This window comes from Canis lupus, chromosome 9 (assembly GCF_003254725.2).
Source record: "Canis lupus dingo isolate Sandy chromosome 9, ASM325472v2, whole genome shotgun sequence".
Classification (NCBI taxonomy): Eukaryota; Metazoa; Chordata; class Mammalia; order Carnivora; family Canidae; genus Canis; species Canis lupus.
In genome coordinates this window covers 57767402-57791330 of record NC_064251.1, presented here as the reverse complement: position 1 = coordinate 57791330, position 23929 = coordinate 57767402, and the positions used below count along the sequence as shown (strand labels likewise).

The 23929-nt window shown below is 44.3% G+C and overlaps 2 long non-coding RNA genes across 3 annotated transcripts; both read left to right on the top strand.

The window, feature by feature from the left end:
- The first annotated feature begins 92 nt into the window (after positions 1–92).
- On the top strand, positions 93–9683 carry LOC112677219 (uncharacterized). The gene is made up of 5 exons (XR_003146923.3): positions 93–687; positions 1347–1390; positions 2489–2588; positions 6237–7879; positions 9425–9683. It is a non-coding gene; the product is annotated as an uncharacterized LOC112677219 (long non-coding RNA).
- Positions 9684–13156: 3473 nt separating this feature from the next.
- Positions 13157–20879, top strand: LOC112677220 (uncharacterized). 2 transcript variants are annotated; one of them, XR_003146924.3, is made up of 3 exons: positions 13157–15933; positions 16367–16572; positions 16768–20879. It is a non-coding gene; the product is annotated as an uncharacterized LOC112677220 (long non-coding RNA). The 2 variants fall into 2 exon arrangements; XR_007413101.1 differs by having other exon boundaries at positions 16367–20879.
- The last annotated feature ends 3050 nt before the right edge of the window (positions 20880–23929 follow it).

The following is a 23929-nucleotide window of genomic DNA, read 5'->3' as shown; positions in this document are numbered from 1 at the left end:
ACACACGTGCACACGCGCACACACGTGCACACGCGCACACACGTGCACACGCGCCGCGGCGTCCCTCCCGGGCACAGCGCGCTGCGGCCACGCGTGCGGCGGACGGATACCGGCGCTCACACTGGGGACTGTCGCCGCAGACCCTTCCCCTGGCACTCACAAGACCAGCCTTAGCGCGAACCGCACCTTACACCTTCGCCTGCGCACAGATACGCACAGCAGGCAGACGGTGCCCCCTCATCCCCACACGGTCCTCCCAGAGTCTCGGGGACCACCGAGAAAGAGGACGCGATCGCTGTTGAGACTCGGGCCTGGGAGGGACGGGGTGTTAGGGGGCAGGACAGCAGTTGCCGCCTGCGTTCGTCATCTCATTTGGCTACTGAGCAAGTCAGGCTTGGTCTGGGCAGGAAGTGGGCAGCGCTAGGACTGTCCGAACAGGCCTCCCCGCCAGTGTTGCCATGGTTACCAACCTCTAGCACTGTCACCCAGCAACATCATCGTTACTATGGTTACAGGCACGCAGCCCCCTCCGCCACCGCTACCATTTGCTTGTCATCGCCGTTACCATTCATTCGTTCATTCGTTCGTGTATTCGCTCATCCCCTCACTCTGCTCATCAGCTGGGGGTCCAGAGATGAGTAAATCGATGCCCGCTTTGGGGAGTGCACAGCAGAATGGGGGAGACAGGTAAGCAACCACCGGCGTTGGACATTCTGCAGAGCCCTGAAGGATAATCAGGACTTGCCACGTGGATGTTTTGGTAGAAAGAATACTGGGGGGGGGGGGGGGGGGGGGGCGGGTCCCGGCAGGGAGGGCAATAATAAGAAGGGCCTGAGGGCATCGACAGCATCTCCGCCACCACGTGGTGCTCCGTGTACTTGGAGAAGAGTAGACTCTGGGGTGTCATTGGGGGCAGGCGTAAGGAGGGGAGACTGGTTGCTGCCACACTATGGAGGATCTTTAATGACCCAAGATTCCCCATGCTACGGCTCTGGAAGTCTGATAGACCTGGGTTCGAATCCTGAATTTGCCACCCCTTAGTTTAGGGACTTTGGGCACATCATTTCTGCACAGTCTCTAGCATTTAGTAAGTGCCGGGATAACCATTGTTTTACTTACTGTTGTTTTTAACCACGAGGAAAAGCTTTGGAGAATCACCAACGTTAACACTTTTGGCCTCCAGAGGGAGCTCGAGTTCCTCTCTCCCTAATCGGCCTCTTCATGCCAAATTCCAGAGGAACCAGGATGGGTGCTTAAGGCCAAGGGTGTCGGAGGATGAAGTCTGGAAATGGGGCGTTCCTAGAGACTAGTTCACATATTATGTGTGTCCTCTCCTTTGTCCACAGGCTGTATCTCAAAGGGAAGGAGTCCCTACCCAGGCACGTGGTAGGTGGGTAAAAGCTTGGGTCCCACTCACCTGAGCTAGGGATTCAGTTCCGCGGTTTGAACCCAAGGCCTTTGATGACTCACATTCTTTAACTAGGGTTTTCCATCAGAACCAACTGGAAGGCTTTTCTGAGTCGTGAATGCCTGGAAAATTCTGACTCAGCAGGTTTGGGTTTGATTTCTGAAAGAAGCTCCTTGGGGATTCTAATGTGGCCCCTGGTTAATTTCCCAGATACCCCTGGCTGCTTATGCCCCGGGGACCAGCACACAGTAGTCCTCTTTTTGCTACTTCTCTTCCTTCTCAAAGACACTACCTGCATCCCCAGAACTCTGCATATATACAGCTATAGCAGTATATCCAATTGATTGGTTTGAAATGGACAACTGACCTAGGATAGACCAACTGCAGTCTTTCCCTAAGATTTTTAGAAATTATTTTATTAAAATTTTAAACGTAAAATATTTCACACATATAGAAGAATAGGGGATAACAGAATAAAACCCTTCTGCTCATTATCCAAGTTTATTTATTTTTAAAGATTTTATTTATTTATTCATGAGAGACACAGAGAAAGAGAGAGGCAGAGACATAGGCAGAGGGAGAAGCAGGAGCCCGACATGGGACTCAATCCCAGGACTCCAGGATCAGGCCCTGAGCCGAAGGCAGACACCCAACTGCTGAGCCACCCAGGCATCCCTCATCACCCAAATTTAGAAATGATTAGCATTTCACTATATTCTTTCTGCTTTTGCTTTCATCCTGATTCCTTTTCACTACTCTCTTCACTGCCACTTACTCATAGGTAGCTCTAAATTGGTGTGTATCCTGCCCGTCCAATTATTATACTTTCACTATGGTGCTGTCCATAAAAATATAGTATGATTTTGTAGATTTATTTTTAAGTGAGCTGTTTTATGCCTTTGGGTACATATTTACAGGAATGGGATCATTCTCAACTTGCTTTCATTCAACATTATTTTCCCAAGATTGTTCATGTTGCTACATGAGCCCAGATTCATTCATTTTACCTGAGGAAGAGTAGCCCATTGCACAAAAACACCACACTTTATTTATTGTTTCTTAATTTTGCTGCAACTGTAGATAATCCTCCAGCGAGCATCCTCGAGCACCATGTCTCATTGTGTCTAAGAGCAAAATGTTTCCGGCGCATATACCAAGGGGAGGAATTGCTGGATCCCAGGTGTGTGTATTGTCAAGCTGTATTTCCAAATCATTCTCCAAAGTATTTGCACTAATTTGCCCTCCCACCAGCAGTATGCAAGGGTCTTCATTTCTCTACATCTATACTAATAATACTTGGTACTGCCAGACTTTTAAATTTTTGCCCTTTGATTGATGTGATCTTTGTGTGTATGTGTGTGTGTGTGTGTTTCCACAATTATGAGTGAAGTTGGGCATTTTTAAATTTTTTTATAGGAAATTACATTTTCTCCTTTGTGTATTAATTGTTCATATCCTTTGTCCACTCTTCCACTGGTTGTTTACCTTTATCTTATTGAAGTTCGTTATGTAATCTGAATCTTAATCCTTCCCAGTTTTTTACTTTGAGAATGTTTTCTCTTACTTGTGGTTTAAAATTTTTTTTCATTGAGGACACCTTTCTTTATAGTGGTTTGCAGCAGAAAGGAGAGTCAAATTTATTAGTCTTTTCCATCATGTTTGGTGTTTCCTCCTTGCTTTCTCTCTGTCTTTCCCATTTTCTTTTTTTTCCTTAGATTTTATTTATTTATTCATGAGAGACACAGAGAGAGGCAGAGAGAGACATAGGCTGAGGGAGAGGCAGGCTCCCTGTGGGGAGCCCGATGTGGGACTCCATCCCAGGACTCCGGGATCATACCTGAGCCGAAGGCAGACACTCAACCACTGAACCACCCAGGCATCCCTGTCTTTCCCATTTTCAAGAAATCTTTCCCTATACAAAACCATGAGATATTCTCTGATACTTTCTTCTAATTATTTTAAAGTCTTCACTCTTTTACATTTAGGACCTCAAGTCACCTAGGTTTGTATAGATGGCCTTCCATATATATTATTTTATATTGGCTCCGATAGAGATGGCCAGTTGTCTCTGCACCATATGTTCCATGGCTCCCCACTTCCCCACTGACTGTGAAGCTATCCCCATCATATAGAGACTTCCCATACACGTATAATTCAGCTTCTAGACTCTGTTTCCTGTTCTGTTGATCTATTTGTTTATCCCTGTGCCATTCCACACAGTTTATATGATTATACCCGTATAAGAAATCTTAACTTATGGCAAATATGACAGAGACTGGCTAGCTTTTAACCATACCTGTTTCCTCTTGTTTTGGGGACCACAGGTGGGCTCTATCTCACAGCCTCCCTGGCAGTAGGTGTGGCCACGTGAGTGGGTTCTGACCAGTGTTGTGAATGGAAACAATGTATGCCATTTCTAGGCATTGCTTACAGAAACTTCCATGTATGATCCTTCATGCTCTTTCCTTTTCCACCAGCTTGAGGCAAACATGCATGGCAACCTTGAAAGATGGGAACCAAAAATGGAAGAAGACTGGGTCTGCAACTTGCTGCTTGAAGGAGAGATGCCCACTGATCAGGAGCATCCATTTTGGATTTATAGAAGCCAGACATAAGGGAACCTGGGTGGCTCAGTGGTTGAGCATCTGCTTTTGGCTCAGGTCATGATTCCGGAGTCCTGGGAGCCCAATGTGGGCCTGATCCCAGGACCCTGAAATCATGACCTGAGCCAAAGGCAGATGCCTAACCTATTGAGCCACCCAGGCCCCCCTATTAGATTTGTGTCATAAAGATGTTGAGATTTGTTTGTTTGTTTCAGCTACTGTCACCCTCATATAGTTGGCTAAGTATCTCCCTATCCTCTTGCTCCTCTTCAAAGTTGTCTTAGATATTCCAGCCCTTAATCAGTTTACCAAGTTTCTTCAGAAAACCTTGCTGTGCCTTTGATTGGAATTCCATTTAATTTCTGTATCAATATGTGGAGGCTCACTATCTTTTTAATACTGAGCCTTTCCATTTATAAACATGATTTATTTAGACATTACTTATTAGATGTTATTAGATCTTATTTGATTCAATTTTATTAGGTCAATACAGATACATAATTCATTTTTACATAGGTCTTGTGTATCTTCTTTATTTTCTAAGATTTTATTTATTTTTTCATGAAAGATACAGAGAGAGGCAGACACAGGCAGAGGGAGAAGCAGGCTCCTTGCAGGGAGCCCAATGAGGGACTCCATCCCTGGACCCAGGGATCACTACCTGAGCTGAAGGCAGATGCTCAACTGCTGAGCCACCCAGGTGTCCCTGTCTTATGTATCTTCCGTTACATTTTAGTCTTAGTTATGTTGATTTTGTTGCCATTGCAAATGAAATCTTTTTCACATACTGTGTTCTAATTGGTTGGTGCTATGTATAGAAGCCCCAGTAGTTTTTGAATATTTATCTTTTTCTGGCAACCTTGATAGATTCTCTTATTAGTTCTAATGATGTGTAATTTTTGGATTTTATACATTAAAAAATCATATAAAAGATGTTATTCTATCTATTGCTATTTCCACTGCTTAGAACTACCTTATCCTACCTCATTCATTCCTTCATGAACTTCAGGTCTTTTTTAATTATCATTGAATCAGTAAGGCCTTCCCCAGCCCCTGTATAAAATAACACACACATGCACATACAGACAGCTTTCTTTTTTTATCACCTTTCCTCTACATTATTTATTTTTTTAGGACTGACATATTATAAATTATTCGTTTGGTTTTGTCTGATTCATCCACTACAGTGTAAGCTCTGTAAGAGTAGGAACGTTGTTTTGCTTGCTTCTATTTCATCCAGTGCCTCACTTAATAGATATATTTTAATTTTCAGTATTTAAAAAACCTTTCAAAGGAAATATTTTAAGACTTTGTTTATTTTTAAAAGATTTTTAAAATTTATTTGAGAGAGAGAACATGAGCCAGCATGAACAGGGGAATGAGGCAGAGGGAGAGTCTTCTCTTTTTTTTTAAGATTTTATTTATTTACTTATTTGAGAGAGTGTGTGTGCAAGGGGGAGGAGCAGAGGGAGAAGAACAAGCAGAGCCTGATGTGAGGCTCGATCTCACGACCCTGAGATCATGGCCAGAGCTGAAACCAAGAGTTGGACGCTTAACCTACTGAACCACTCAGGCACCCTTAGATTTTATTTTCTTAAGTAATCTCTACACCCAATGTGGGGCTCAAACCTACAAACCTACCATGAGAGCCACATGCTCTACTGACTGAGCCAGCCAGGTGGCCCTTAATAGATAAAAAAAATTTTTAATGAATAGTGTCAAATGTATTCTTTTTTTTTAAAGATTTTATTTATTCATGAGAGACAGAGAGAGAGGCAGAGACACAGGCAGAGGAGAAGCAGGCTTCACGCAGGGAGCCCGATGTGGGACTCGATCCCGGGACATCCGGGATCACGCCCTAGGCCGAAGGCAGCCGCTTAACTGCTGAGCCACCCAGGTGTCCTGCACATATTTCTTTCAGTACAAAATTAAAGATATTGTCTCTAATATTTCGATGGTAGGTTAAAAATATTTCTTATATTCATAATTTTCTGAGTTTAATTATTTTACTTTTATTTCAAATGGTTTGTTTCCGTCTATTGAAATTTAAAATAATTTTATTTTTAATCTGTTAATGTGGTGAACTATACCAATAGATTTACTAATATTACATCATCATTGTTTCCTCTAATAAATTCAACCTCATCTTGGTGTATTTTTAGTGTAAAACTTAGGATTCATTTTGCTAACATTTTTAAAAAAAGATTTTATTTATTTATTCATAGAGACACACAGAGAGAGAGGCAGAGACACAGGCAGAGGGAGAAGCAGGCTCCACGCAGAGAGCCCGACGTGGGACTCGATCCAGGGTCTCCAGGATCACGCCCTGGGCTGCAGGCGGCGCTAAACCGCTGTGCCACCGGGGCTGCCCTTTGCTAACATTTTTAAAGGATTTTTGCATCTATATTCTTAAGTGAGGCTGGCCTATCATTTTTCTTTCTCATATTCTTTTTTCCAATTCTGGTATCAAGGTTATCTCAGCCACAGGAAAGGAGATGGAGGTGAAGCTTTATCCTCTTTCTATTCATGAAACAATGTAAGACAGAACTTAGTTGTTTCTTAAAATTCTGGTAAAACTCATCTGGAAAATATCCAAGTTCTGATGTTTTCATTTTAGGCCAAATTCTTAGGTGGTTATAGTTCTATTTGCGTTTTCTATTTTTTTTCTGAAGCTAATATTGATCAGTTTTAGATTTATAAAGCAGATGTCTACTCCATACAAGTTTTTTAATTTATTAACATATGGTCATCCAAAGCATTCCTTTATGATCCTTTTCATCTCTGTTGTGTCTATACTTATGTCCCTTTTTAAACATTTCTTTTTTTCCCTTCATTAACCTTAACAGAAGTTATCCATTTTATTAATCTTTTCAAATAGTTAACTTTTGATTCTGTTGTTAACTTCTGTTGTTTTTTAGTTCTAGTTCATTTTTTAAAATCTACTTGAGTTGAAAATTTGGTTCAAGTTATTTCAAGGCTGTAATTTTCTCTCTCATTTCCACTTTGACACAATCTACAAGTTTTGACCTGTAGCATTTTAATTATTCAACTATATATGTTTGGAGTTTTTTCAATTATAAATATTTATAATTGATGTTATAATCTCTTATTTAATCCATTAATTATTTAGAGATATTTTCCCACTCTGGCTAGCCTTTATTATTAAATTCTAATTTCATGAGTTCTGTGGGATACTGTTTCTTCATTACTTTTTGAGTCTTCTTTTATGTGATAGAATGGGTTGATATTTATAAGCATTCCATATATACATGAGGAGAATATATAGTTTCCATTTGCGATGTTCAGAATTCTACAGGAGCTCTTTATATTAACTAATAGTTAATGCTATTGTCTAGTCTTATATATCTTCTTTGTCCTTACTAGTTTTCTTTTTTTCTTATTCCATCTCAAATGTGTTAAAATCTAGCATAGTTGGGGATTTGTCAATTTTTGCTTAATGCGTTCCAGGCTATATCAAGTTCAGTGTTATCTTTTCCTGGGAAATTGTTCTTTTCATTATTAAATATCACCTACTTTTCTTAATAGTGTTTTTTTTTAAAGCTTATTTCATTTAGTATGAACATTGTTATACCAGCTCCATTTTGGTTAGTATCTACTTATTACTGTATATTTCTATCTAAACATTAGCTATTACCTATTTCATTTTTCAGGTGCAAATAGGATATGTAACTGAATTTTTTAAAAAATATTTTATTTGTTTATTCATGAGAGACAGAAAGAGAGAGGCAGAGACATAGGCAGAGGGAGAAGCAGGCTCCTTGCCGGGAGCCAGATGTGCAACTTGATCACAGGACCCCAGGATCATGACCCGGGCCAAAGGCAGGTGCTCAACCACTGAATCACTCAGGTACCCCCCCATAACTGAATTTTTTTAAAGATTTTTTTTAAATTTTAGAGACAGAGAGCATGTGTGAGTGGGGGGGAGGGGCAGAGGGATAGAGAGAATCCCAAGCCAACTCTGAGCTGAGTGCTGAGCTGGGAGGAGGGGGGCGGGCAATCTCACCACCCTGAAATCATGACCTGAGCAGAAATCAAGAGTAAGATGCTTAACCAACTGAGACACCCAGGTGCCTTGGATATGTAGCTGCATTTTTTTTAATTTTTAATTTTTATTTTTTTAAAGATTTTATTTATTTATTCATGACAGAGAGAGAGAGAGAGAGAGGCAGAGGGAGAAGCAGGCTCCATGCCGGGAGCCGGATGCAGGACTCGATTCCGGGTCTCTAGGATCACGCCCTGGGCGGAAGGCAGGTGCTAAACCACTGAGCCACCCAAGGATCCCCAAAAGATTTTATTTATTGATTCATGAAAGACAGAGAGAGAGAGAGGCACAGGCAGAGGGAGAAGCAGGCTCCATGCAGGGAGCCCGACACAGGACTCCACCCGGGTCTCCAGGATCAGGCCCTGTGTTGAAGGCTGTGCTAAACCGCTGAGCCACCGGGGCTGCCCTCTAACATCTGTTTTGTGTCTGTATGTGTCTCTTCACTGTTTTTTTTTCCCCCCACTGGGTTTTTCTTTGTTCTTTCCTTTCTTCCTACGTTCCATTGAATTAATCAGTATCTGTTTTCCTTTTAATTGTTTCATAAATTATATATTCTATTTCTCTTATCTGAGTAGTTATCCTTACATTCTAATATAAGTAATTGAAGTCAAGAGTTAATAATATCTCTATCATTTTCCATAACAATGTAAGGACAAAGATATTTAATTTATCTATCAACCCCATCATCTATTTTTTTATTGTCTAGCATTTAGTGTCACCTTTTTAACTCTCCCATTAGTTAGTTAGCTGTGTTTTACAGCTAAGGCTTACTATATTTTATCGAATCTAAGATGTCATCAATTGTAAGAAACACTATTATTTTATGTACTTCTAAGAAAAAGGAGGAATGACATCAGCAAAAATGGCAATCTTAAGGACCTCTGAAAATTCCCTCCTCCATAAAAGTAGTGAAAACACTGGCAAAAATTGTCAGAAACAACTTTTTCAGAACTTGGGAAATTAACCAAAGGCAGCAGCAATCTGGGAAGCATTCATTATTATTTTTTAAAGCCAATAGCTGCATCTCAGTAGGAACAGCAAGCTTTATGGCATTTTAACTTTCACTATTCTCATTTCCCCCTCCCTGGCTCTGCTCTGGCCCTTTCCCTGTAACTACAGTAAAAACCTTGCAGCCGCTGGAAGGGGCAGAATGGGTTGATGCCCTTTCAAAGTCAGAAGACTCAAATTATAAAACTCAGAAATTAAAGAGAAGAGAGCCCTATCGATCTTGCAGAAATAAGAAAGATTATAAATGAACACTACTCACAAATTAAATAATCTAGATGAAATGGGCACATTTCTAGAAAGACACAAACTATTGAAACTAGCTTTTTTTTTTTTTTCTTTTAGAGAAGGAGGGAGATGATCTTAAGCAGGATGTATGCCCAGCACAGAACCCAATGCAGGACTCAATCTCACAACCCTGAGATCATGACCTGAGTTGAAATCAAGAATTGGACACCTAGGGGCAGCCCAGGTGGCTTAGTGCTGCCTTCAGCCCAGGGCGTGATTCTGGAGACCGGGGATCAAGTCCTGCGTCGGGCTCCCTGCATGGAGCCTGCTTCTCCTTCTGCCTGTGTCTCTGCTTCTCTCTCTCTGTGTCTCTCATGAATGAATAAATAAAATCTTAAAAAAAAAAAAAAAGAGTCGGACACCTAACCAACTGAGCCACCCAGGTGCCCCAGGCTTCTTTTCCTTTTAAGTTTGAATAGCTAAATAGGCCTGTAACAAGTAAACAGGCTGAATTAGTAATCAAAAACTTTCCACAAAGAAAAGCCTAGGAGCAGATAGCTTCACAAGTGAATTCTACTGAATTTTAAAAGAAAATTTAATACAAATCCTTCACAAACTTTTCCAAAAAGTAGAAGAGGAGAAAGTATTTCTCATTCATTCTGTGAAGCCAGTATTATCGAGATACCAAAAGCAGACAAAGACATCACATGAAAAGAAAAGCTATAGACCAATATCCCTTATGCATATATATGTAAAAATCCTTAACAAAATACTAGGAAACCAAATTCATCATCTTAAAAATTATCATACTCCATGACCAAGTAGGATTTGTTGTAGGAATAAAGACAGTTTCAAAATATGAGTATCAATGTCATACTCCATGTTAATAGAATAAAGAATGCAAGTCACATGATCGTCTGGACACCTTGGCATCTGTCATCACCATATTTGATCACAAAGAGCACCATAGAGTAAGTGCAGCTAACACATCTCCACTCCACATCCCAGTTTTAGACAACTCTACTCTGGAAAGAGATTTCTGGGACAGGTAGTTCTTAGCTTAACCAAGTTAACCACAGAATATTCCAGCACAGGGAATACAATGGCTCTACAGCTTGAAGGTTTACAAGTTACCATTTCAACCATTGATTAAGACTCCTTTGCTGTGTGAAAAATCTCAGCTTGGGTCATGTGTCCACACGTATTCCAGTTAGCAATGCCCCAGAGGGCACGACTCTCTTGGTAAAACAGAGCTGGGTGCCCTCCCATGGAAATCCAGGGGCAGTTCTCAGAGAATAGAGTTCATGCAAAATCTCAGCACAGAACTCCCTCAGTTGATATTGTGTAAAATGGAGAACTTTGGAGAGTTATTCTTTACTAGTGAGAAGCACCTTGTTCTCAGAGAGAGTAGAGCTATATCCATGGAAGGAGCTCACACTCCATTCTTGCGTGCCGGGATGGGGGGAACTAAAAAGGAAAAGAGAAATCCTTGTCATCAACTCCATAGATTTTCACCACATGCCACACACTGCTTTAGGCTTTAGCACTAGGCGCAATGTCAAATTTCGTGGAGCTTACGTATTAGGTTTTAATGACCCCCAAAAGGAATAAGGGATCAGAAAATAAATTCAGGCTGCTGGTACCCCTGAGACAAGTAGCTTTCAGCTCACCAGACCTAATACCCACCAGTGGGGTGCTCATCACTGAGCCAGCTGCCCAGGCATCCTACACCACCATCACCCCACAGACTCATGCAGTTCACTCAGAAAAGATACCCTATCTGTTGCCACATTCAGAGATTGTTCTGTGTTCTTTTAGGCGATGGTCAGTCAGGTGTGGTAGCAAGAGGGTGCCCAGAAGAGGCTTAGAAAAACGAAGTGTAAGATACCCATGGGTCCTAGAGAAATAAAGCTCAGGGGAGCAAGTTCAATTAAGCAGGTGGGGAGTCAAGATAGCAAGGACCAGTGGGCTAATGCCTTTACTGGGGGGTCAGGGTGGGTACACAAGAAAAGGAGCAAGGGGATGTCATGGTGCGGTCCATAAGTGTATTTTCCTTGGTACAGTCATTTCCTTGGTGCATTTGAAGGTCAGGCCTCGGGGGAGGGCAGGAAGAGGAACTTGTGACAGAGGTCACCTTATTACACTTGGTGCTCACCTGGGCCAGGTACTCACAACCTGTGGGTGATGTTGAAGCCCCGGGAAAAACAACAGGGGAGGGGTGGTGGACTATGAAGTCTCAAATCAAGGATGCTAAGTTGGAGAAAGGGTCTCTGGGAGGATGTGAGAGGACGGGAGGCAGAACTGGATCTGCCCAGTGGTTCGAGCTCAGGCAAGCCCACCCAGGGTCGTCTGTCCCTCTTTCCCTTCCACTTCCCTTCCTCCCCGCGTCCCTCTCCAGGGGAGACAAGGAAGCTGGGGCAGGCTGTGGCTCAGTGGTTAGCCGTTATATATTACTGGTCACATATTTTACACTCGGCAGCATGAAAAAAGGGCATAAAATGGCAATTAAATGTCTGAACTGTTGCTATTTTGGAAATTAAAACAGCCTACATTATCCTTGGTGCAACTCCGATTACTGACTCAGGGCAGAGGAGCAGTTATTCCCACCACTTTAGCCGACTTCTTTCCCATAAAAACCCGTTGTTAATGGGTCCCCGGGGACCTCTGAAAATAACAAGATCTGTAATAAAGAAATTAATAACATGCAGAGCAGGCCACAGCTAAAAAGCTTTTTAGAATACATTAATGGTTCTGTTCAGAATGAGGAATACTTGCACCCAAATACCTCCTGTGTTTGATTTCTTGGTACCGGGGGAGGGGGGCTTCCCTTGGCAGTGGGGGGGGAGGGTCGTCTCCAGCTGCGGGGGGGACAGTCGCTGCCCCTGGGGGTCAGCCTCCTTGCAGATGGCAGAGCCAGGCCATCCCCAAAGTCCGGGTCCTCCTCGGGCTGCCTTCTCCCTTCCCTCCTGCCTCTGTCCTCGGCTGTCCTGTCATTCCTTCCTCCTTCCTCTTCCTCTCTCTCCCTTCTTCTCTCTCTCTCTCTTTTTAGCTCTCTCTCCCTCTTCCCTCTCTCTCTTCCTCTGTCTCATGGTCATTTTTGGTCTCCATCTTTTCTATTCTTTCTCATTATGATTTTCTCTTTCTTTCTCTCTACCCCATCTCTCTTTTCCTTTCTTGCCATCTCTCTCTCTCTCCTTTGCTCAGCTCTGTGCCTTTATGTGAGACTCCTCTCCATCCATCAATTGCTGCTTCTGTATTTCTGTACCTCTGTTTCTCATTGTTTTTCTCTTTCTCACTCTGTTTTTCTGTTTTCTTTCTCAATTCATATTCTATTCCTCAATTTCTATCTTCAGTTAAATGCTTCTGTGACTCTACATCCCTATATGTCATCTATCACCTAGCTATCTCTCTCTCTCTCTCTCTCTCTTTCTCTTTTTTAAAGATTTTATCTATTTATTCATGAGACACACACAGGGAGAGGCAGAGACACAGGCAGAGGGAAAAGTAGGCTCCCTGCAGGGACCCCGATGCAGGACCCTGGGATCATGACCTGAACCAAAGGCAGCCGCTCAATCCCTGAGCCACCCAGGCGCCCCTCTTTCTCTCTCTCAATCACTCTTCTTCCAACATCTTGGTCCCTCCTCCTACTTCCCTTTGTTGGTCCCCTCACGCCCTGGCTCTCCGCGCCCTCTTGAATCTGTCTGTTTGCTACTTCTCAAAGCTCTGTATTAATTCATCTAACACAAAGTTAGTATTTTCCTAAAGATATTTCATTTGGAAATTAAGCGGCCACTGAGAAAACACAGCTGCCAAGGAAGGGTCAAGCTCCCCTGGAATTCTGTGTTCCCACTCCACGTGGGGGCCAGGGCAGCCTTTGGGGGCATGTGATCAGCCTCAAGAGAGGCGGGGTGATTCTCCACATTTCGCCCTCCACTAGCATTAGAATTAGACAGACTACGTCCCAGTCTCATGTCCTTACTTACTTCCTCACTGCCTGTGGGACCCTAAGCAAATCACCAAAACTCTCCGAATCTCATTTTCCTCACCTAAATAATGGGGATAAGAATAGGGAGGCGAAGAATTTGAGCAATCTACCATTTTTACGATCTACCATGGCATGGTAAATGGGGGAAAACAATAGGGTGGCAGAAATCTTTTGCAAGTGACTTTGCGGCTCCTTCCATCAAGAGGTGGAGCCTAATTCCCCATCCTTATGACTCCTGGTCTTGGGCTATCCTTGTGACTTGCTATGACCAGTGGACTCCAGTAGAATGACAGTACTCGGGTTCCATGACTCAGAACATTCTCTTCCCTGCTTTGAAGTATACTTATTTTTCAATTAATTTATTTTATAACCCCTTTTCTACCATCCCCAGGGGTTGGTGAAAGGTGATGTGTTTCAGTGCTCAATTAGTCTCTACCAGAGAAACAGATCTCCTGGTCCACTGGTAAATGAGCATGCAGCAAAAATGTGACCCTAAAGGTTCAAGTGGGGAAGCCCTCGAAAGTCTCTGGTACGGTTCCATCTGCATCTTCATTGTCAGAACCTAGAATCCAAGAAGGATCATCCACAGCCTGGGAAAGGTCATGATGAATCCCAAGAGATGCCCAAGGGGAGCAGGGCAGCCCTCAGCCACAGCTCTTCCATATTCTCCTCCTGCCGAACCTCTTGTCTCTCTTGTGCTGCTTCCATTTCCTCCCGCCCCAGAAGATCCTCCCCTTATTGGTTAAGAGTCTGGGGTTATAGTGATTTTTTTCAATGACTAGTTTAAATAAAAGGGAGGGGATTTATTGGCAGACTCTTGGAGAAGAACACGGTGAACTGCCAGGCTGGGAAGGGCAGGGGGCAGGTAAGCCTTAACAACTGGCACCAGGAAATGAGTGTTGTGCGCTTCTCTCTCAATCTCATCATTTCTTCTCTCTGTGCCCCTGCTTCACCCTCCTCTCCCCCCACAAACCTGCCTCCCCGTCCCTCAGCCCAAATGTCCACGTGACAGAACACAGCCACCAAGGGCTCCAGAGTTGGCCATGTCACAGCTCTGGCTGTCCAGAGACAGACTCAGTTCTACACCCAAGATCCTAAGTCCTAGGAGAAGACTCACCAGTTGAGTGTGGGCAGACAGCTGTGGGGACTGGGAGACATCCTGGATTAGAACTCCCTTCAAGGAAAGAACTTGCTGCCCCACTGCAGGGAGGGAATTCGCTGTTAGCCTCCAGCTGTTAATTTTTTCAGGTCTTCTCAACTTTTTTTTTTTTTTAAGATTTTGTTTATTCATGACAGACACAGAGAGAGAGAGAGGCAGAGACACAGGCAGAGGGAGAAGGCTCCATGCAAGTAGCCCGATATGGGACTCATCTGGGTCTCCAGATTCACACCTCGGGCCGAAGGCAGCACTAAACCGCTGAGCCACCAGGGCTGCCCTCTTCTCAACTTTTGAGCCAAGGTCATGTTTTTCTTGGGGTGGTACCAACCAATGACTGTGTCTCACAGGGTTGTGGTAGAAGGATCCAAGACAAGACTCCTCCAACTAACAGCCTTTGTCCTGGAGCTTTGGGCTGGATCAGCACAGCCTGTATGGGGCCTAAACCACCATCTGTGTCCAACCCGTCACCCCCTCTCACCACCCCACCCCCACACATCTATTTTCTTCTCCTTTCTCCCTTCCTCACTCCTCAAAGGACCATTTGCATTCCTAACCCTCACAGTTTCCACCTCCCTGAGGACCCAAGTGACACAGCACCCACCTATTGGCATCTCTGAGTACCTTGCACAAAATAGCTGCTCTCACAGAGACTGTGCTCGAGAAGGGGGATTGTCCAGAAGAAGTGCCAGGACACTCCTTGTCCTGTAACCTCTAGTTCTGGATTTTTAAAATTTAATTAATTCTAAATTGTGATAAAATACAATAAAATTTATCATCGTTTTTTTTTGTAAAGATATACTTATTTGAGAGAGGGAGAGCGCGCGCACAAGTGGGAGGAGGGGGCGAGGGAGAGGAAGAAGCAGACTCCCTGCTGGGCAGGGAGCCAATGTGGGGCTCAATCCCAGGACCTTGAGATCATGACCTGAGCTGAAGGCAGATGCTTAACCAACTGAGCTACCCAGGTGCCCCTAAAATGTACCATCTTAACTACTTTTAAGTGTATAGTTCAGTGGCATTAATCACATTCACACTGTTGTGCAGCTCTCACCACCAACCATCTGCAGAATGCTTTCATCTGGCAAAACTGAAACTCTGTCCCAATTAAACACTAACTCCCCATTCACCCCCAGCCCCTGGCCGTCAGCATCCTACTTTCTATGAACTTGATGATTCTAGGGACCTCACATAAGCAGAATCATACTCTATTTGTCCTTTTGTAATGGGCCTATTTCACCTAACATCATGTCCTCAAGGTTCATCCGTGTTGTCATTTCTTTGCTTTTTAAGGTTGAATGATGTCCTGTTAAATATATGTATCCCATATTGTTTATTCACTCATCCATCAGTGGACACTCGGGTTGCTTCCACCCTCTGGCTACTGTGACTAATGGCGCTATGAACATGACTGTACAAATATCTTTGGAGTTCCTGCTTTCGATTCATTTGTGTATATACCTAGAAGTGGAATTGCTAGATCATATGGTAAGTCTATTTTAATTCTTTGAGGAACCACCAGTCTGTTTCCCATAACAGCTGCACCATTTTATATTACTACCAACTACAACCTTTTTGTACAGTGAATGTACTCCAAGTCCCTGGTATGCCTTACAATTAAGATGATAAAGCTTATGTGATGTGTATTTTACCCCAATTTCTCCACATCCTCAGCAATACATGCTATTTTTCTGGTTTTATTGGTAGTAGACATCTTAATGAATATGAAGTGGCAGGTCTATTTTCACTGGGATGGGCACCCAGCCATTTCCCCTGACGCTATGGGGAGCTGCCAAGATCCCCTTGGGACCAGGGCATTCACTATCTCAGCTTCCAGGAGTGTTGCCTGCTGACACTGCTCACAGTGAAAATCGTGCCCAGGAATCACCCTTGGCTGATGGGACCTTCTTCCTTCCCTCAGGATGGACCACATCCAGTGACTACTTGGTGCAGAGATTCAAGGCTTGGCTTCCTTGTCTCAGCCTAGTGTGACTCTGAAGGGCCATCCCAGGTCAGAGCTCCTGCTGAGATCAGCTGAAGTCTCTGCTGTAACCACATGGCAGTTGAGCTTCACCTCTGCCCAATCCTGCTTCCCTGACTTCACCTCTTGGGGCCCAGCAGGACCAGGTAAAGGCCTTGGATAAGAAGCCAAGTTGGAGAACCACTACACTAGCCCTGAAGCCATTCCAGTCAGGCTGGCGGGGGTCTAGCCAAGGGTTGAGGTCAGCCTGCAGCAGTGTCTGGGGCTCCCAGCCTCACACCTCTGGGCTGCGGGCTCTGGGCTGAGATTGGCCCCACCTCAACGGACATTCCTTCCACCAGGTCCCCAGGCCCTGGGAGGCACTCACCAACACACCAGTTTTCTGAGGACCTGCATTTCTACCTTGACCACCAGAAGCTTCAAGGAATAAGGTTCCTCACCCAGACACTGACCTCCATTCTTGGTACCTGTGAATCATGCATTTCACACTCCGTGCCTTGGTTCATGCTGCCTCTCTGGGAGGAATGCCCTTCCCACTCTGGCAAACTCCTCTTCACCTGTCTTGATCCAACTCAGGACACACCCCGCCCCCGCCCCCACTACCGCCCTCAAGAAGCCTCTCTGGACTCATCTTATATCCTCGCCAATAGAAGCCCTTCCTCTGTTCTGTGTCCGCCACAGCCCCCGGCCCCCACATGCCTGCCTGTGAACACAGGCACAACTAGACTGGGCGCTCCGTGAAAGTAGAGTCTAGGTTGGACTTGCCCGGCAAGTACCTGGCACAGAGCAGGCATTGGTGAGCAGCAGCCGAAAGCTCCAGCCCAGCTTAGCCATGGGAACGCCAAAATTCATCTAATCTTATTCCAGCAACGCCTAGATCTCTAAAAGGCATTGCTTCCACCAATGGTGAATGCTGCTCCTGCTGCCTGCATCCTGGGGACTGCTTTTGTTCAACCACTTCTGCATACCTGCCAACACGAAAAGAGACCCTGGTAGCAGGACCAGGGCTGGAGACACACAGGGCACAAAATGTAAAGAGGCCTCGCTCTCAGGCACCAATCCTGCACCTGCACCCCTCGGAAAGGGAGCCCTCCTTGCATTTTGCTCCCTGGGCACCTCACCTTGCTTGCCCCAGTCCCTGCCCTGCCCATAACAATAACAAGAGCCACACCTGACATTTGTCCAGTTACTATGTGCAGGGTAGAGAGCTGGGCATTTTGCAGGCATGAAGTTATTAATCCACACAACACTGCTCTAAAATATGAACCTCAAGATCTCCATGGCATGAGGACCCCAAAACACAGAGAGGTGATTGAATGCTGAGCGGGTATAGGCACGCACTCCCAGCTTGGCCTGGCACCTTGCAATGCTGCCCTGGAGAGGAAGCCCCTTCCCTCCACTGTTCCCACCTCTGGGCCTTGGCACATGCTGTGGCCGGCACCAAGCAAACACTCCTGGTGTCACGTGTCCCTGGATCCTCACAACAGCCCTATCCAGTGGATGTTATGGTTCTCCCTACTTACTGTACAGATGAAGAAACAGCCTCAGTGAGGTGTGGTGCCCCACCCCCACCACCCAGCCAGGCTTCCGGCCACCCAGGGTGTCTGTGGCAGACCAAGAGAAGGTTCTTTTCTCCTGTCTCCCCCTAGGACTCCTCTGTGAGACCTTCTACCAACCCTCACCTCATCAGGTATTTATGGTTTTGCCCGTAAAAGGACAAGCCATCCCGATAAGATAGAAACGTTTTATGGGGCAACAAAAATATAGATAAAATTTTATAGTGCAAATCAGGAGGAGGAAAGTATTAAGTTCCATAAACACCTTTAAATTTTAAACAGCCCCCATTGCAGGGTCCCTGGAGCCAAACTTAAATAATGGATCAGAAAGGGGATAAATCTCCCTGGTCCCCCGTGTGGCAGTGGGAGAGACCTGATCGACAAACAGACAGGAAGGGGGGTATGGGCGGCCGCCCGGTGCAGTGCTGGGTCCTTGCGGGCCGCAGTGCGGGCAGAGAGCCTTGTCTTTATTGTACTTATAAAATATACATGGCCCTTTATTGAATTGCCTGCTGTCGAAATCTGCAAGAATGTTATTGCCTTTTACTGTCCTGGAGAGAAGCAGAGCAGCAACATCTGTGTAATTTCATAAGATGCAGGAGCCATAAATCTGATTGTGCCGGATATAAGATCGATCGTAAAAAATCACGCATTGAACAGAGATCGGGGATGCCGGGAAGCAGCAGGGGCCAGTGCAGCTTGGGGGGCGGGGGGGTGGAGAACGGACCTGCTCCACACCCTCCAGGAGCAGCGTCCCAAGTGGGGCTCTGGCCAGCAGGTGCTTTGGAGGAGTAAGACCCTCCCTGTGGGGTCAGGACCTCTGGGGTCCTTGCCCTCTGCAGGGAAGGGAGGTGGGGTCAAAACCTTCCCAGACCCATGAGAGACCTACTCAGAGATGGGAAGCAAGAGCTGGAAGGGGGCACCCAGGATTCACTGTCCTTATGCATAAGAGGGACAGATGGATGTAGACACACCCAGTCACCCCCAATATCAGGTACATGGGTATAACCAAGACATCCTCCAACCTCTGTTTCAACCTGCCTCACACCACTACCCACAATGACCTTCTCTTAATCCTTCTCTTGTATAAAATTTGTCTTGTATCTTCATAAAAAGTGCAATTGTTTTGGAGATAGATAGATAGATAGATAGATAGATAGATAGATAGATAGATATTAGGGATGGAGACAACAAATAGAACCCCTCTTTCCCTCTGGGCTTGGAGCCAGGGAGAGATAAGACACAGTGATATCAAACCAGCCTAATCACTCATCAGATCTGATTGGAGGGCATGGCTGAGATGAGCCACCCATTGGGCTTTCTCATATGGTCCTTCTGATCTGAATTGCCCTTTCCATTTCTGGACTGTCCCCCAGGGCAAAGCCTTCTGGGAACCTACACCACCCCCAGCACTCTCCCTGCAGGCAGGCCTGCGGAATCGAGAAAGCCCAGAAGAGGCTGGGTGAGGCATGCTCAGTTCCGGTCCCCAAATGCACCAATCCAGTCTCACCTCCCTTGGGGCAGAATCAGTGAGGGGTGCAGAGAGAAGCCAGGAGTGTTCTTACAGAAACCCAAGTCCATGTGGCAATGACGGTATCTCCATCCCTGGCCTCTCCTCTGAGATGAAGTCCCAAGAAACTCATCAGAAAGTGTGAAAGCATGGGAAAGGTTTGCCCAGGGCTTCTCTGCTCTCTGAATGCCTGGAAATTACCTTTCCTTGTCAACCAAGCTGCCCTTGCCCTACAGCTGAGTGAGAAGGGGTGAGTTTTTAAAGAGCAAGAAAATGATACAGAGATGGGAATTGGTTGCTCCCAAAGAGATGGTCTTCCAACAGCACTCTTATCAGTTATCTGTTGCTCTATAACAAATAACCCCAAAACTTAGAGGCCTGAAATAAGAACATTTGTTATCTCATAGCTTCTTGAAGGTCTGGAATCCTACAAAGTGTGTCCGAGTAAGAAGTAGCTAGTGCCATCCACCTCTCCCTCCTTCCTTCCTGGGACACAGACATTCTGTCTGGAGTGATGGCAGCCATTTTGTGACCATAAGATGACAACCATGAGGAAAGTAAAGCCTACCAGCTAAAAATATTAATTTAGAAAGACAGAACTTCAAAGGTTTCAGTGATCATGGGGTCAACCACCACAAGCAGCCACCTTGTTCTAGACTTCTTTTTCCATGAGAAAAAATGATTCATTTGAGCTCATGTTCACTGGGTTCTCTTTTACCTACATAACCAAACACATCCTCTATCTAGCTGATGGTGGTAGCCAATAGAAAAAATATAGCTTTGAAGTGAGTCTCCCCTTCATGATACAAAGCAGTGTGCCAGCATATAGATGCAAAATGGCAGAGAGAAATGAAAAAAAATTTTAAAGGAATGCCATCCAATTCAGCAGGAGTGTGGGAAAATGATCGTTCTTATGTACTGTTGGTGAAAGTATAAATTGGTTTAGCCTTATTAGGGAGTAATTTAGCTATATCTATTATGCTATAAAATGCATAAACTCTCTGACCTAGAAACCTCACTTCTATAAATCTATCCCACAGAAATAATCACATGCATGGGTAACGTAATAAGCATAAGAATGTTCATTGTAGCATTGCTTATAATAGCAGACATTGGGAGCAATCTCTATCTCCATCAGCAGACACACAGTCAAATAAATTACTGTTGAAGTCTGTGCCATCCAGTACGATAGCCCCTGGTCACGTGTGGCTACTCAGCTCTTGAAATGTAACTAGTTCACATGTGCTGTTAGCGTAAAATACATGCTGGATTTCAAAGAATATTTTTAAATAATGCAAAAAAGTCTCAATGGTGATATATTGTTTACATGTTGAAATGATAATATTTTGGGCCCGCTTGGTTAAATAAAATACATTATCAAAATTAATCCCATTTATTCCATTTCCTTTATTTCAATGTGGCTACTGGAAAATTTAAGGGGCACTTGGGTGGCTCAGTCAGTTAAGCATCTGACTCTTGGTTTTAGCTCAGGTTATGATCTCAGGGTTGTGAGATCGAGCCTTAGGATGGGCTCCGTGCCCTGAGTGGGGCTCCACTATCAGCACAGAGTATGCCTGAAATTCTCTCCCTCTGCCTCTCCCTTCACTGGTGCTTGCTCTCTTTCTCTCTGTCTTCTCTCTCGCCCTCTCAAATAAGTAAATATTAAATAAACAAAATATTTAAAATTATATATGTGGCTTACATTACTTTCTATTGGATGGCACTGTTTTATTTTTTTAAGATTTTATTTATTTATTTGAGAGGGAGGGAGTGAGAGAGCGCGAGAGTGAGAAGGAGCACAAGAGCAGGGGGAGGGAGAAGCAGACTCCCCATCGAGCAGGGAGTCCAATGCAGGGTTCGATCCTAGGATCCTGGGATCATGACCCAAGCCGAAGGCAGATGCTTAACCAATCGAGCCACCCAGGATCCCCTGGACTTCACTGTTTTAAACACAGATGGAATACTATGCAGCCTTTAAAACAGTGAGGAAGAGGTGAACACACATTTGGGAAAATGCCCTCAATATATTACTAAGTTAATAAAGAATTCGTACAACTAAAAAATTAGTGTGATCTCAGTTTTGGAAGACAAGTGAGTGTTGTATGTGTAGACAAGATTTTTGAAGGATGCACTAAGCCACTGAGAGTGGTTGTCTTGGAACAACATTGGGGGCTTTTTATTTTTTACCTTTCTGTTATTATTTGATTTTGTTGTACCAAGCATGTATTTCCTCTGTAACTGAAATTAATTTTAATGAGAAAAGAGAGAGGAGTAACACTACCAAGTAGCAGGTGTCACATTTTGGTCATAGAAACTTGCATATCAGGAACTAGGTTTCTGAAAAAAATGCAGAAGAGCCAATAAAGGCAGAGAACTACAGAAAAGCCAAACGGGATGCGGGTGGGGGTGGCTCCAGGACACAGAAGCTCAAAGGATGCAGCCAGCAAGGATTGAGCCACCACTGCAGCGTCCCGGCCTCGCGTGCTTCTGCTCCACGCTCCTCCCTACTGCTTATGAAGTTTTGGACATTCTCCCTGACTTCTAGGTAGGTACCCAGGCTGGAAGCCAGCACCAACCTCTCTTGAAGGGGCACAAGATGGGAATGTTCTGAGGGTTGCTGTTTGGTAAAGCCTCATACAAGTTACCCACTTCAATGGTCTCAGTTAAGACTCCTTTGTAAATAAGAGAAGCCACTTCCACCCAGTTTAAGAAAAGAGGGAGTTGATGATATTGTAGCATCTCTACTATCTGGCAGTCTCCAGAGCTTCAAGGCTGAGCATCAGGCTTAATCAGAACCCAACTTTCTGGTTTGTACCTGCTTCTGCTGCTTGCATAGCCACAGGTCCTTCACTGAATTTCTCAACCTCTATGTTCCTCAGTTTTATCATCCATCATATGCGGATAATATTAGCTCCTACCTCATGCATTTTTTTGTGAGGCATAAATGAATCCATACGTTTATGATGCTTAGAACAGTGGCTGGCATAGAGTAAAAAGCCCATAAATGCCCTTTTGCTCTTTATACATTTAGTGATCAATGCATTAAGCTTGTAAATCTCGTAACCAAAAGTTCCACAAACATTTGGACATCCTTACACAACTATTCAATCAAAACTTGGAATCAGGGCAGCCCTGGTGGCTCAGCAGGGTGTGATCCTGGAGACCCGGGATCGAGTTCCGCGTGGGGCTCCCTGCGTGGAGCTTGCTTCTCCCTCTGCCTGTGTCTCTGCCTCTCTCTCTCTCTGATATGCAAGTCTATCATGAATAAATAAATAAATAAAAATCTTTAAAAAAATAAAACAAAAACAAAAAAACCTTGTAATCAAATTCTCTTAAACATTGATTATATTAGTTTACTCTATATATTCATTAATTATATACTTTTTTTTTTTTTTTTTACTAATGACTATCCTTTTTTGCAGTATTGGCTTATGGTAATTGCATGGAAATATTAATTTCAGAAAGAAATAAGTTTCCAGCTTAAAGAACTCAGACCCTCACCCCACAGAACAAATTTATACAGTATTTAAAAAGTATAAGAGTGCCTGGGTGGCTCAGTCAGGTGAGCACCTGACTCTTGGTTTCAGTTCAGGTCATGATCTCAGAGTCCTAAGATCGAGCCTCGAGTCAGGCTCCATGCTCTGTATGGAGTCTGCTTATCTCTCTCCCTCTGCTCCTCCCCCTCCTTGCTCTCTCTCTCTCTCAAATAAATAAATAAAATAAGTATTTTATGAATAAATAATAAATAAAAGAAGTATTTTATTTATTTAATCATGAGAGACTCAGAGAGAGAGAGAGAGTGAGAGAGAGAAAGGCAGAGGGAGAAGCAGGCTCCCACAAGGAACCCAATGCAGGACTTGATCCCTGATCCTAGGATCTCACCCTGAGCTAAAGGCAGATGCTCAATCGCTGAGCCACCCAGGCTTCCCAAATAAAATCTTTAAATAAGAAGTATAGAAGTTTCCTTTGGGCAAGGGATAATACTAGAAAATTCATGAATTAATGACACCAATAGTGCCTATGCTAGAAAAAGGCTGGCAAACACATTTGTTGATTCTACTATTGGTAAGAATGGCCTCTCTGGATCTCAGCACAGGTTAGTATTGCTTCCAGACCAGCTGGTGAAGCCTAGGTTTTAGTCCAAATTGATGGTGGCCACTGGTCCTTGGAACTTCACATTCTGCATTTTCTGGGAAACCAGCCTCACCTGGGCTGAGCTGCGACCGCCACCAGCTTTAAAGGTTCACATCGCTGATCACCATTTTTCACAATGTCCAGGCAGGCCAGTGCCCATCACCCAAATACTCAGCGGCTGGTGGTCAACTGGCAACCCCTCACTGATTTGCCACCTCGGGGTGGGGTGCTACTCCTGGCTTGAGTATCCTGCAGTGGATCCGCCCTCTCCATAATCACTATGATGGAGAGCACGTCAATGGG